The sequence below is a fragment of the Lactuca virosa genome, chromosome 2 (assembly GCF_052849685.1).
Source record: "Lactuca virosa cultivar CGN04683 chromosome 2, Lactuca_virosa_CGN04683_v6, whole genome shotgun sequence".
In the NCBI taxonomy this organism is placed as follows: Eukaryota; Viridiplantae; Streptophyta; class Magnoliopsida; order Asterales; family Asteraceae; genus Lactuca; species Lactuca virosa.
In genome coordinates, this window is record NC_136427.1 from 278,089,045 (window position 1) to 278,103,059 (window position 14,015).

The 14,015-nt window shown below is 32.3% G+C and overlaps 1 long non-coding RNA gene and 1 other non-coding gene across 2 annotated transcripts; one reads left to right on the top strand and one right to left on the bottom strand.

Annotated features, from left to right (window-relative positions):
• Positions 1-3,978: 3,978 nt before the first annotated feature.
• On the bottom strand, positions 3,979-4,060 carry TRNAS-UGA (transfer RNA serine (anticodon UGA)). Its single transcript has one exon. It is a non-coding gene; the product is annotated as a tRNA-Ser (tRNA).
• Positions 4,061-11,762: 7,702 nt separating this feature from the next.
• LOC145157025 (uncharacterized) lies at positions 11,763-12,822 on the top strand. The gene is made up of 2 exons (XR_013737052.1): positions 11,763-12,509; positions 12,584-12,822. It is a non-coding gene; the product is annotated as an uncharacterized LOC145157025 (long non-coding RNA).
• Positions 12,823-14,015: the final 1,193 nt, after the last annotated feature.

Genomic DNA, 14,015 nt, shown 5'->3' on the forward strand with positions numbered 1-14,015 from the left:
TGCATCTTCATCTGTTTAGTCTACAGCAAAAAATTGTTAGTGATTTACGTTTTTGTGATCTATAATTTTTTTTACTTTATTTCTTTTTCTTCTCCTTCTGTTACGATTCTTCTTCTCAACCACTTACTTATTTTGAGGAATTGAGTTTCATATATCATCCTACTTTCGTTTTGTATGTTATATGTTTCGTTAGAAGGAGATACCATAGTTATGTTGTTAGATTATGAAGAAAAGGGCATATATGTCCTTTTTTCCTTAAACAAACAATGTCAAGTTTTTTGCATACCATCAAATATCATGTTGCATTTGTAATTTGTGTAAAAATTGACAAATGGTTATTTATGTCATGTTGTTAATGCCATATAGACCTTTTTGAAAAGGTTTATCACCAACAGAACCATTTATGTAAAAAACTGTCATAGTGACCATTTCTATCAAGAGTTTTTATAACATAAAGCTTAAGTTTTTTATTTTTTACGCTATACATTGTTTTTATCATTTATAAATGAAAAAAGAATCTATACTTTCATTTTTTAATCATTTGTTTTTGTTTTTTCATAAATTATAAAGAAAAGGGCATAATTGTCCTTTTTTGTCATAAACAAATAATCGCTGTTTTTTTTGCATTTTTTTGTTAGAAGGAGATACCATACAACAGAAGTGTGGTATTTTTTTTATCATTTGTTATTGTTTTTCATAACTTATACACAAAAGGGCGTATTTGTCTTTGTTTCCTTAAAGAACTAATGCCAGTTTCTGTTGTAACAATTTTTTTAAAACTCTTTTCACATACTTTTTAGATGAAAAAAGTTAAACTTTCTATTAAAATTGTATTAAATGTAATTAACATTACAACAAAAAAGAAAAGTGGCTTACATGTGTGACTACAACCGAGCAGTTTACATTCTCTATTTTGTCAATATTCTGTATAAAAAACAAGATAGAAAATGATTAATAAATTGAAGCATGAAACCATTGTTAGGTCTATAATAGCAATGTACTTTTCAACTTACTCAACAATTGCTAAAAACAATTAGCTTTGCATGTATTATAGAAAGCTACATGTAAATCTTTAACTTTTTAATTTTTCTTTGTTTAACTGTACTCATCCCAACTTCAATGGATCATTTAGGTATTATAGCAATGTACTTTTCTTTGTTTTACTGTTAAGTATAAATTCGATATAATGACCATTTCTGTCAAAGAGTTTATCACCAACATCACCATTTGTGTAAAAGCAAACTGACATGGTGACCATTTCAGTCAAAGAGTTTTATAACATAAAACTTAAGTTTTTTATTTTTTCACCATATACTATCATTCGTTTCTGTCAAATACTTTTATAACTAAAAATTATAATGCTAAATCTGCCATAGGGACCATTTCTGTAAAATAGTTTTATTTTTTTCATGTAAAGTTTAAGTTTTTCATTTTTTACACATCTATACATTGCTTTTATCATTTATAAATGAAAAAAAGAATCTATACTTTCATTTTTTAATCATTTGTTTTTGTTTTTTCATAAACTATAAAGAAAATGACATAATTGTCCTTTTTTTCCCATAAACAAATAATTACAGTTTTTTTAATATTTTTTTGTCAGAAAGAGATACCATACAAGAAGTATGGTATCTTTAAAAAAAATATTAAAGTAATTAACATTACAACAAAATAGAAAATTTTAGACTTTTTGTTATAATTGTGTTCAATGTAATTAACATTACAACAAAATAGAAAAGTGACTTACATGTATGACAAATAGTCTTTCTAGATTTGATTATTGGATATACTACATGCATACAATGGTAATGTACTTTAAATTAGTGGCTTTTAATGTATTTGTATAAGAATAAAATAAATTTATATGTACAAGTGAAAATCAATTATGTCAGTGTATTAAGATTGTGCAAGAATGGTATTAAAATGAAAATATAATTCACCTGTGAGCCTTTTTTTTGCTGTTTCTTCATTGGTATAATAGAAAACACCCAAGGATTATAGTGAATCAAGAAAGCTTAAAATGGTCATTTACTCATATTTGATGTAATCATGTAACTATAGGCTACAACTATAATAACAAGTCTTTTAGGGGTAATACCTGTTTGATAAAATAATAAATCTCTGGTTTGATGGAATTTCAAGAGCTGCTTGAAGTAGCAATTTTTTGGCTTCCATCATGGTTGATTCACAACAATTTACCTGCAATTAACACTTAAATCGTTTCACAAGATAACAGACAATTTAAATGCTATTGATTTGGAAATTTGATGATTGTAAAGATAAAGAATCAATTCATAGAACATTAGGAAATAAATATAAAGATGAATGTTTGATTACTCTATGGACATACAGACAAAAGAACAAATCCCAACAATTTAATATTTATGAATGATCCACGGAAATGTTCGAACTTAAACTACTATCAATGAAGTTAAGGGAGCTCAAATAAAACAGAAAGTTGCTATAATTGATTTCAAATAGTGCATCCAAACATCCCTGATTCGTTTATGTTTTTCGTAATTCAATATTGATCGAATCAAGCTAAGTATTCATCTGTTTAATTGTATTTAAATCCAATCAAATGATACATAAATGAAGAATATGATAATGATGTAATGCTACAAAGTATGTGAAAAAGCACTGACCTCGAAGAAGCTTTGCCAGATGAAATCAAGAATCAGATTATGATGGACTAGAAACAAGTAAGCAATATGCTAGGGTTTCCACAATAATTAACCTTCATCTGACACCCAACGCCCAACACCACCGCAACCCATCATCACCTATTCAAAACCGCACCCAATGATCGCTCCCGTCGCACCCTGCCGGGAAACAAGCCATCGTGAACCAGAATAAGGAACGATCGTAGGGTTTTCTTCGCTACGCTTTCTTACTCTTTCACTCATGCAGATTCAAGATGAGTGGAGAGGGAAACAAACATATGCTCTGATCTTTTACCAACCATCAATTGAAGAACGGTGGTGTGATTTTGTCCTTACAGGTGCGTACCTACGTATTGCTAAGAAGAGAAGAAAGAAAGGGTTTTTTCTAATTTAGTGTTTTGGGGAGAAGAAAACAAGTACAAAAGCTAAAAATAAACAGTGATTCACTTTTTTTTATTCATTTTGGTTTATTTTTTTTATTTTGGTTTTAACATTAAGAATATTTTTATCTATTTGTCATAGTTAATCAAAACATACATTTTCGTCTCAGCTCTTGATAATCAGGTCTTCAAAATCATGCATGACCTCTTTATTTGCTTTTGAAATTAATTTGAGTTGCTTTATGATGTTATATCATATTAATATTGTTACTATCATATCGTTTCAAAAAATATGTATATTAAGTAATTATATGAAGTTTTTATATAACTTTTTTACAAACATTAAATATCATAATGTTTAATACAAACTCATTAGTTTTATATTTAATAAAAAAATTTATATGGGTTATTCTTTTTTCAAATATGTTTATTTATGTTGATAAATGGTTATATATTTATTATGATTATGATTTTATTAAACCCATTATGTTTTTGTAATTTCAACCAATCATTATGTCATTATGAAATTACTGTCAAAACACATATATGTATTAGCTATTAAATTTTTTATTATCATTGCTCAATAATTAAATTATAATTTAATTAAAATTGTTTTTATATTTTTTATCCGTGGTATCCACGGGTTATAACCTAATGATATATATTTAGATGAAGAAATATCAACCGGAAAATATGCAGGTTTATATATTAAAATTGAAGAAAAAATTATATTCAAAATATAAAAGATTTACACTTTTTTATTGAGTATGTAATGTAATGGATTGTTTTTGGTTATTTGCTGGAAGATTTGTTGGATTGAGCGTTTTGACGAATCCCTTGTGTTCAGTTTATTCCAGCATAACTTGTTGAATATTTTCATTAGATTTTATAAAAAAGTCATGTTAAAAATTATTTTTATCGAAAAATAACTTTATCGTCGACAGCAGGGTTCGAACCTGCGCGGGCGAAGCCCAATACATTTCAAGTCTATCTCCTTAACCACTCGGACATATCGACTTATTGAAGTTATTCTTGAATCAATATTATTAAAACCTTTAGTTTTAATTTTATTTTTTTATTTTCCAAACAATAATAAATACACAACGCCTTTTTCCGTTTAATTCCCGGAATTGCATGTAGCTACCATCCGTCTTTGATGCGAACATGGTCGTCCATCCTCGGGTCATTACGCTATAATTAATGGTGAGTGAATTTTTGTTTAGTCTCTTTTATTTGTGTTTAAATTTGTCATTCTTAATTTTAGAGATTAGAGTTTAATTACCTTTGTTCATGCGACTTTTCAACCGAACCAGACCTAAGAACTATGGACCATGCACTCATGACTTACATTTGTTTCGGAGGTAATTAAGCCCGTGTTGTAGTTGAATTCTCTAACTTGATGAACCTTTAGATATTAGATGAGGTTTTTTTCTTATTCTTTTAATATTCTGTTTTTTTCTTAGATAATCGTCTGTTAATCTTAACCCAATACTTTTTATTTTTTATAACTTAGCTTTCATATGGGTAGCCTAATTGGCAAAGGCGCGTCCTTTATTCAAAAGCAATGCGAGTTCAAATCTTGTTCCAACATTTTTTTGATGTTATAAATTCAAGTTACAGATTTGACCATTTCTTTATGCTATATATTTCATACTCAACCCCTCTTTCCAATATGTTTAACAAATCAGTTTTTAAAAGTTACATAATCGGCCCTTGAAGTTTTTATAAAATTCCATATGTTCCTTTTTAATTAATTTATTTACTTTTAAGTTCTCCAAAACGATAATTCACCGTCTTAAGTAGGTTTTCCTTATATATTAAAAAATTGTATTTTAGGCTCCATTTTTCTCCGAAACAATATTTCTTTCTCTCTCCTTCTGCCACTATCACCATTCGCTACCATCATTCGCCGCCAACCACCTCCATCTCCCCCATCCTCACCTCTCCTTCCTTATCCTGATAACCATTCGCCACCACCATTCGCCGGAAAAATCAAACCAAAGCTTCGTCGAGCTCCGCCATCTTATCATTATCCACGAAGACCTGAAACGTCGGAAAATCGATGGATTTAAAGAAGACAATGAATGTTGACCCACAGATCCATCTTTTCCGGAGGCGGGCTTGAACCACAAATCGTTCTATGCACTAAATGTGGCTTGATGTCGATTTTGTTGTCGAATGACCGATGTTGCAAAAAAGTGGATTGAAGGGAACAAATAAGGTTGATATTGGCAACACATCCATCAGAGCAAAAGAAAGTTGAGGGTTAAGGTTCAAATTCCCCGATGTCCTTCTCCCAGATCAGCTTCTGCTTCTTTCGAACAAGATGAGGATAAGAGGATACGAAGTCGATTTCAAGGATCCGAGATTGGCATCCCTTCCTAATTTGAGCCAAAATCAAACAACGGTGTAGAAATCGAGCAATTGTGGGAAAGACGACAGTGATCGATGGTGGTGATAGTCAAGTTGTTTCGGGTGGTCGATGATGGTGGATTTAGGGTTCTTCAGTTAAGGCTTTTACTTGATTCTGTGATTCCATCAACACATTTTAACTGGTTCGAGCCTAAATTTGTTAATGGCATCAAGATCTCACAGTGGACAATCTAGGGTTTCAGGAAAGATCAAGTTTGTGACATCAAATGTGGCGAATTGGAGGTATGGTCAGAAATTTTCATCAATGGTTGTAGGTAATTTCAGATTGTGTTTTTATATTCATGTATGTGTTGAGAGAGATTGAGAGAGAGAGAGAGAGAGTAAGTGAGTTGGGTAGGGTGTGGGGGTGGTAATTTCTTTTTCTATTTCTTTTAATTAAAATAATAATAAAGTAAATACAAAAGTAAAAATGAAATATTTAAGGGCATATTGGTCATTTCAGATGGGGTATGGATCACAGCCATACAAAAATACTAACCACAGGGACCAAAACCACACAAAGTATCTGAAACTGGACCACTGATGCACCGCCAAACTTTTTTGGACAAAAACCATAGAATTTTGCCAACCACATAGACCAATTCTGCAATTTTGTCAAATAAATTAGTTTTTAAAAGGATCTATTATTTGACTTTGGAATTCATTCCTTTGGAAATCAATTCAGGACACAATACTTTTGCATTTCCAACCCTTTAGAAGTTACAACGTTAACCTCTGAATTATTATCTTTTTTTACATCTTTTATTATTCAGTTACTTTGGAAATCCATTCGGGACACAATACTTTGCATTTACAACCCTTTATAAGTTACAACGTATCAACCAAGACCTCGTCGTTCCAGGAAAAAAAACGCATCAGTTTCTAGGTTTTTTTTAAACAAACCGAACTCGAATAATAAAACTTAAAACATGGAAAACATAACTGAATGAGATGACCATATGTCGAGGACATGTTGACTGAGGCACATCTAAACATGCTTTCTTTAAAAAAAATCCGCTTAGGATACAATGGTTGCAAACGGTTCTCTCGACCACCAAACATCAATAGACCCGAACTTTACTACGGTGCAATTCTTTATCTTGTTTTCTTCAAGCTAGAGATTATGCAAAAAATATGGAGCATAACTGAAACCAAAACATAAATTTTTATTATAATTGGTGTGGTCTCTTTTGTGTATGTGATTGGTGACTATATTTATTCATCAAAACATAACTATCACTATTGTGGTGATTAATTCGGTATTAAACACAATTTGTAACGATAACAATCAGGGTGATTAAATTGACTTTAAACACATATTTGTAATTGGAACTTATGTTTAATCTGGTTTTTAATAAGACAAATAAAATTGAAACTGTGTTTAATGTCTATTAGGTTATAACTCATGGGAACCACAGTTACAAAATTAATTAAAATTTCATAGTAAAACTCATAATTATTAATAAATTATTGTAAATAATTTTTAATTAAGAGATATATAAGTATATTTATAAAATTAATTAAACTTTCATAGTAAAAACTCATAACTATTAATAAATTATTGTAAATAATTTTTTAATTAAGAGATATATGTATTTTTGATTATGTAAATTTATAATCGGTTATTCAACAAACATGTGAAATTAATTTTGAAGATATATGAGACACTTTTTATTTGTGAATTAATGAAAAAAATAATGATATTATATAATAAAATATTAAATTTATTATAAAAATAAAACACCCACATTAAATGAAGTAAATTAAAACAAATAAGGTATATTAATTAAACTGGACATATGTAATAAAATGATTTTTTAATTAATTTTATTTATTTTTAATAATGATATCGAATTTTAAAGTTTGAGACATTCGATTTATCAATTAAATGTAATCATATTAGTCGACTTAGATATAGCAACATAAACTTATATATTAATATATTTTTAGTTTTTTGTTCATATATATGTTTATTATATATTAGTATTTAAATAGAAATAACTATAAATAAATAATTAAGTTAAAAAATAGTCCATTTAAACATAAAAAAATATAATAAGGCAATATAGTAACTCTCCGCAGATTTATAGGGATTAATATTTATAGGCAATATACTTTTTTCTTAAAATTACATTTCTTTTTGAAAAACTTTACCAAATCCTTAGTTTGAGTTCAGACACACCCGAGAGTATATCTGAATCCCTCAAACCAAGACTCTGATACCAACTTGTAACGTCCCAAAAATAAGACCAAAAAAAATTATTTTTAAATTAATAAAACCAGTATCCAAAGAACATCATCATAAAAATCCAGATAAAACAAATGTATCAATCAACATATCACACAAGAGTAAATCAAGAAAATACGGAGCGAGGTCGTGTGCGCCCTGCAATCATCCCGAGCCCTTCCCTTCGGAACTAGAAATCAAGGTATGATTCTTATAACCCTAATTGTGTGTTTTTTTATTGTATGTGTTCTAGGGTTTCTATTTTGTTGTTCAAGTTGTATGTTCAATTAGAGAAAACATAGATCAATTTTTAGGGTTGCATGCACACATAAGATTTATATGTTTTGTATAATTCCCAACAAAGAGTACATAACTCATGCAAGAGTCACGCATACATCTAGCATCCTAACATAACAGAATCATGGGCCGGGATTGGTGCCTTCGACCCGCTAAACCCAGTGAGGAAACTCACCTCGAACTGCTGAATCACACTGATAAATCTCTGGCTGATGGTCCGACAAATCCCCGAGCTATCGAAACGAATAACATCTAATTAATAACTGGATTCCATTCCATAATCGTTAGTCCAAAGTTAGGGTAAAAAAACCATTTTACCCCTTACCTAGTTTGGTCCAAGACTATGGCCCAAACCTACAATCCAAAAGGCCCAAATACCAAAATAATCATCCAAGGCCCAATCATGGCCTAATTTTCGAAATTGGGCCCAAACCCATTTCATGGGCCTTAATTTGAGGTCTAAAAATATTCCTAGCCCAAAACACCTGAATTCAGATGGCCCAACAAAGCCCTAAACATCTAAGCCCAAAATATGGCCCAAACTGAAGACCCAAGATTCCGAGGCCCACCCTGCTGACTACGCAGGGCGTACTCAGCTTGTACGTGCAACGTACTCGCCTTAGGGCTTGTACGCTAAACGTACCTGCTTGTACGACCAGCGTACTCCTTCATTCAACCAACTTCCATTTCCAACTCTTAATTCATTAAGACTTTACTCCAAAACTTCGACCTGACTCCCTTGAGATGGTTTATCATGTAAAGTTGCTAACTTTATGTGCATGTATGGCTTAATGAAGCTCTTAAAGCTCAAAAGGACTTAATATATGACTTAATGCATGCATGAGACCATAAACCCCATAAAGTTTGCATCTTTAAGCATAATGAACCCTCCAAATATCTAGATCTATAAGATTTAGCTTCTAAAACGACCTTAACCCATCAAGGCCAACCAAAAGTTGACAAATAAGCATAAAACCCTAACATGAAGAGATCTAAGCAAGGAGAAGATAAGGTATGAACTTCATACCTCAAAAGACTTGCAAAATGAGTGATGATTATGGATCTCTAATCTTCACAACAAGCAATGCACCTTTAATCTCCTTCAATCCCTTCAAAATGAGCAAAATAAGAACCAACTTCTTCTCAAGAGCTCAAAGACACAACAATGGAGGCTAAGGGTCGAAATTTAGGGTTTAGGAGGTATAGAGGCTGGTAAAGAGGCCAACCCTAGGGACTTAAGTACCTTAAATAGGGTGCAACACCCCAAAATAGGGTTTTCTTATCCTCTACGTACGCCAAGCGTAACCCTCGTACACCCAGCGTACGAGGCTTCTACTCCACGATGAGGTGCCCTACTTAGTACGCTAAGCGTGCCATGTGGTACGCCCCACATACTATCTTCTCAGCTAGTACGCTAAGCGTACCCAATGGTACGCCCCATGTACTAACTCCAAGGACTAAATTGCAATAAATTAAATATAAAGGGTGAAAGGAAACATACTCAAAACAAGCGCTACAAAAACACACAAAACCAACCTTATGTTCCCTTCTTTGATCAAAACCATCTTCGTCGGTGTATATAGGTGTTGGATTAGGTGTCTAAGCCATTAACTATAATTGGTATAAACTTGAATTGATAGTAACACGGTCCTTTTGGGTTGCCCTCAAACATGACAATTGAATAGGATGATTGTAGAGAAATAAGATTGATTTATTAATTTATTATTTGGTTAATAAATTAATTAGAAATCAAAATAAATGATTTATTAATGTATTATGAAAAAATATATTAATTGGAAATAATATTATTTAATTAATAATTAATCAGAAATTAATTGGATTAATTGAAAGTAGGAGGACTAAAGGTGACAATGTTCAATAATTGACCATTGAGCAATTCTAGAACCTCCCATAAGGGGTTGACGAATTCTAGATGCTTTCTAGGGTTTTCTTAGGCTCTAAGGGTGCCTTGGATGCGTTAGGGAGGAAGCTAAGATATTAGGGTTATCTTGGAGATATCTGCCTTATCCAACACCTACCTAGACTCCTATATAAACTCATTAGGGTTTAGAATTTCGTGCCTTACTCTTCCAAGAGGCTTAGGGCCGAAATTCTCCTCTCATCTTCTCTTTCTCTATAGTTTTCCTTGGTTGCTAGGGTTTGGGTGTGAACCATTAGAGGCGTGACACTTGTGGCGCTTGCTACCAAAGGTTTTCAAGTAAGGAGTCAAGATTGTTTACAATAACAATCTTAAAGGTTAGTTTACTTGTTCTTATGAATCAATTAGTTTATAGAAAAAATTTTGTAGTCTAGGGTTCATAGTATGTTGCTATTACATGAAAGACATAGATCCAATTAGGTTGCATGTGCCCTAATTAATTGAAATTGTTTTTGGTTATTTTCTACTTATGACATTGAACTTGGAACCCTAAAAACCCATCAGTGGTATCAGAGTCATGGGTTGTCTTTCATGGATTTGCACATTGGTGAATCGATAAAAGAAACTCGTTTTGATCGGTCGCAGCTCACGACATGAGCTTAGAGGCTCACGATGTGAGCTCAGCCTAATGCAAATCTGTTTGCTGTAAATCAGGTCTTACGACGTGAGATATGAGGCTCACGACGTGAGCTCGTCCAGATCCGGAAAATATGTGCCTAATCTGCCTTATCATCTTTTAATTGATATCTTCTTGCCATATTTTATATAAAATCTGTTTTTTGGTATGTCTTGCATGGTAGATTAAAAGCCTAGATGTTAGGAGATTGGTATTTTACATATCAAATTATTTTGTGATTAATATAATTGATTTTTATAAGTGCTTAAATAATTAATTTGAATATTAATGGAACTTAATAATTAATGTCAAATAATATAATGTTTATTTTATAAATCATTATATGGTTTAAGTTTAATTAAATTAAAAGTTTAATTTATTAAAAGATTAAACCCTTGGAATTTTAAAATATTTTAAAATACACCTTATACTATATGTAAAATTAAATATTTAATGTTTACTATATGTATAAGACTAAGTCGGTCGAACCGCTAGTACGCCTCATTCACGAAGCCGATCTATAATGGAAGTTTAAGAAAGCGGCCTATAAAATGACCGTCATTGGGTATCCACTCTTACCCACCGCTCCCTTGATTGGTGGAGGGTCGTTAGCCGAACGGTTTTGATAGGACAAATTAATTCTCATTAATAAGTATAATGAAATTACAAAGTAACTAAATGTTTTATAAAATTCCTAATCTTAGTTACTTTAGGAAAAATGTGAATTTGATGCTAATCCATGAAATTGCACATTGGACTTTATATAAGTCGTTAGTGGAGCGTGTGTGGTTAACCGGCACACGAATATGGACTAATAAAGGGTGGCAATGGGTCTCGTAAATTATCATTGATTAATGAAGCGTGTGTGGCTAACCGGCACATTGATTAAATGATAAATGACATCGAGAGTACCAAGCTAATTTGCATGGTCATTCACATCTCGTTTTTGATCCTCGACATCCCTGTTACAAAGTGAGAGCATAATCGAGATTAAACATGTCATTGAATAGTTCAATGAATCTCAAAAGATCTAGGAGTTTCATAAGATTGAAATTGGTAAATGCTTTACCTACCTAAAATAGATTTGAATTTGATTACGACATCCATCTTCAAAGTTCGAATCGAAAATATGGATCCTAGACTTAGTTTAAATTTTTGGGTTAATAATTAAGGATTAAAATCAACTAACTTGAATTCTCTTTTCTTTTATTATAGATGTCAAGTTCAGACAACAGTGGTCTTCCTCGTCCTTCTGGATATGTTTTTCCTTCTCTATCTGAATATGATCTTTCACATGTTGATCAAGGTGAAGGAATGCTCCTTTTTTCAAGAAACGGTGGAACTGGAAATCATGCTTCTCCAACTCTTCCTCCACATCCTCTAGTGACTCTTCCCAAGTCATGTTTCCTTCAAGCTGAAAAATATGAAGACACCCAATCCCTGTTGGCATGCAAACATCATGATGAAAAGTCTGTGTGTGCCCATACTCTGAAAATGAATTTGTACATTGACAGATTGGGAATGTTGGGTGTCGTTTTCCCAAGGGAGCTAACCATTTACTTGGTTCTACTTTCGCTTCCTGAGTTATATAGTCAGTTCATTAAAGACTACTATATGACCGACCACGACTTGACCCTAATTGATCTAACACACATGTTGATTGCTGCTAAAGCAGAAATGCTTAAGAGCATAAGTCAAGCAAAAGTGTTTGAAAGATCTGTCTCCTAAATTTCCATGGACATTGACAACGGTAGTCCAAAAAAGGTTTCTCTTCCCAATGGAAAGGGATCGGCCAAGGTCAAACCGTTTGACCATATGGTAAAGAGAAAGGCTAGTTCTGAGATAGTTCCATGTACCAATCCTAAAAGGTCCATATGTTTCTATTGCCAATTGGAAGGGAATTGGTTGCGAAGCTGCCCTGAAAACCTGAAAAATCTTAGAGATGGTAAATTCAAATCGTGTGACTCTACTTCAGGTACTCCATTATCTAACTCCATTATTTTAATAAGTTCCTATTCGTAGATTCTTAATACATGATGTGATGATCAGATTTTGATGTTTCGCAAGATCTAAGAGAAAGAAGGAAGCTTAAGAAGAGTTAGTTGAATCTGATCGTGAAAGATGGATTCCGGTCGCATGGTTCGATGATCAGAATTTGGAAGCTACTCTTAGGAGTTATGATAACTTAATAGATTGCTTTGGAGATGCTTAGAAACATAGTTTTCATGTTTTTGCATTGTAAGGACAAAAATTTTCCGCTTATTATCAATAAAGTTAATTTTGATTTATCTAGTTTACTTTATATTTCATTGCAATGACATTTATAAAAATTCGTGGTTACATTTCTAATATTAGAAATGTTAAATATGGATGTGATTCTTAATTATATCGTTTGTGGTAATTTCATGATTGACCAAGTGAAAAGGAATTCTCATCACCCAAGTTTCAGTTGGATAGAAACTTGGAGTCATGCAATTTGAATAGTGTGATGTATGAGAATCTTGATCATTGGAATATTATGACTAATTCGTTGACCACATGTTTATGTGAGTCAAGTAAATGACTAAAGGATCTAGTACACATTGATGTGGACTATTCAGATCCACCACAAAGGATGATAACTTTATTCGTTACGGTTTACTGATGCTTCAGTAAACATGGTTCTGTTTATAAGATTAAGCATAATTCTAACACTTTGAAAATATTCAAAGAGTAGCAGAACGAATAAGAGAATCTATTAGGCAGAAAGGTAAAGGTTTCTTCAATCTGAAAGGAAAGGAGAGTACTTTAGTATCGTGTTTTGTTATCGTCTTAATGATTGTGGTACTATGTCACAAATGATGGGTTTTAGGTAAAACAAATAAACTAGAAAACAATTCCTAAGTTCACATGCAACCTACTTTGGATCTATGTTTTAACTATTGAACATATAACTTTGAATTGCAAACAAGAACCCTAGAAGAGAGAGGCTATTTTTCGAAAATAACTAACTAGGGTTTAAGAGTTACATACCTTTCAATTGTTATAGTAAACAATTGATAATCCTCTTGAACTTGATCTTCTTGGAAGCCTAGCACCACAAATGTAATGTCTCTAATGGAATCACACCCAAGAACTAGCAAGAAGGAAACTTGAAGGAGAGAGGGTAGGGTATGCAAAAATCGGCCTAGGGTTTCTTCCAAGGTAGGAGTGGCCGAATTTAGGAGCTGGGAGGCTCCTTATATAGCTGAGGGATCTAGGGTTTAGGGAAAACCCTAATACTCCTTTGCTTGGGGCCTAAGCTAATGCAAAGGCTTTATCCAAAGCCCCTTGGACGAAATCCTTTGGGTTTCCCCTATAGATTTCGTCCACCTCCTTCCAAGGAGGTTCTGGAGCCTTCCACTCAACTATCTGATAATTGCAAACTAGTCCCTGCACTTTATAATTAATACTTTTAACCCCAAAATTAATTCTGATTAATTTCTGGCTAACTATTAATTAA